Source organism: Triticum dicoccoides, chromosome 2A, assembly GCF_002162155.2.
Source record: "Triticum dicoccoides isolate Atlit2015 ecotype Zavitan chromosome 2A, WEW_v2.0, whole genome shotgun sequence".
In the NCBI taxonomy this organism is placed as follows: Eukaryota; Viridiplantae; Streptophyta; class Magnoliopsida; order Poales; family Poaceae; genus Triticum; species Triticum dicoccoides.
Genome location: NC_041382.1, coordinates 439863779 through 439865586, shown reverse-complemented (window position 1 = coordinate 439865586; position 1808 = coordinate 439863779). Strand labels below are relative to the sequence as shown.

General features: G+C 44.1%; 1 pseudogene; it reads right to left on the bottom strand.

Annotated features, from left to right (window-relative positions):
* Positions 1-323: 323 nt before the first annotated feature.
* On the bottom strand, positions 324-1756 carry LOC119357881 (annotated as a pseudogene).
* Positions 1757-1808: the final 52 nt, after the last annotated feature.

Genomic DNA, 1808 nt, shown 5'->3' with positions numbered 1-1808 from the left:
AGGAGCGACAAACTGGTCGGCAAAGCTGCACTTTTGAGGCAATGGGAGAAAAAGTCACAGTCTCTCGTACTCATGCGGAAGAACTGAGCTCTTTTATTCAGATGACTCACTGGATTAGAAATTTCGATGAACATGATCAGCTTAAACTTGATCTAATTGACCATGTGTGGCAGAAGTTTGGAAATGAGTGATATCCTAGCTATAAGTTTGTAATCCATTTCTTTTCATCTAGTTTTAATTTATGCAATGAGTGATGTAATCCATGTCTTTGTAATGCAGCTATCAAAAAAAATATTTATGCAATGAGTGATGTAATCCATGTTCTCAACTAGCAGAAAGCAGTAAATAGTTCTTACAACTACAACATATAGCTCACATTACCCTAGGCCGCGAGCAAGGATCTCCTTCTGCTTATCTTGGTAGAACTGCTTTTGCACATCAGTCATACCACTAGTGTCGATGAGCATGATCCTCTCATCTAATTCAAACTATCTCCGTGCATCCTCTCTCTCATTTCGTGCATCTTCATTCTTTTTAGTCCAATTTCCTCTTTTCGCAATTCCAATTGCTGTGCGTAGCGAGCATTTCTTGCCGCCTCTTTGATCTCATCCTTCTCTAGCTTTGCTACCCACACAGTTTCTAATGACAGCTTGCAAGCACTATCATCAGCTTTACCTCTCTTATCCTTCTTCACACCATCAGGTCTTTTCTCATGTTCAAGAGCATCAGTGCGTATCGAGGTAGCATCAATACGTATCGAGGATGCATCAGCCGGATCATTGGTGGCTGTGCCCGGACTTGCATCAATGGTCTTCTTTTGTTTCTTAAGAGAAGTTTCAACTTCTCTTGTCTGCCACTTTGGATACTTCGAAAACTCTACATAGAAATGCATCAGTGTGAAAGGCTTCTTTTTTTAAGATCCATTTCCTTGAACAAGATGTGTGCATCGTTTGTCTGCACATATAAATATGTTGTTAAAATAACCACAACACATATAGAATATTGCACATCACATATAGAATTACAAGAAAGGCGCATACCTTTTCTTCTATAGTCCTTCCACTTTCTTGCCTATTTAAAATCTGCTGAAGGCAACCACAAAATTTAGAGGTCTCTCTGTTAATCGTTGTGTAACGGCAATTGATTGCATTAGCATTACGCTCCGGCCATGATGATTCCTTGTGTGTGTTGTAGTACTCTGAAATTCTATCCCAATAAGCATCTTGATTTTGATCTGTCCCAACAATATACAAAATTGTATTTGCCCATGCTGCTATGAGAACCTTGTCCTCATCACCAGACCAATTTTTCCTTTGTTGGATTTTCCTTTCTCTGTTATTGCAGAACGATGCTGAGTTGATGGAGTTGCCTGCTCTCCAATTGGACTATCTGGTTGTGTTTGTGTGTAACCAAAACCAATGGTGTCCAAGAAGCTTTGGTCACAATCCATCTGCAAGCAAACAATGCACAGCTATTTTAGACCACAATCTGACATCAAATTGACATGGCCAAGCAACAATTTGCAATAGACAAATACCAAATATCAACACCAGATGGAGAAAGCATTGCAATTTCCTGCTTTCCCCACCCACTCGGCCTCACTGCTTCGATACTGACGCTGCCTCTCCCCTGCCCGTCGACCTCACTGCTCTCCCAAGGCCGCAGGCAGCCGGCCTCCCTAGCCCGCCCGTCGACCTCCTACCTCTTCCCAGGCCACAGCTAGCGCCGCCCGCACCCCGCACTCCGCCGCCCGCATCCCGCACCCCGCCGCCCGCACAGCGCCGCCCGCATCCCGCACCCCGCCGCCC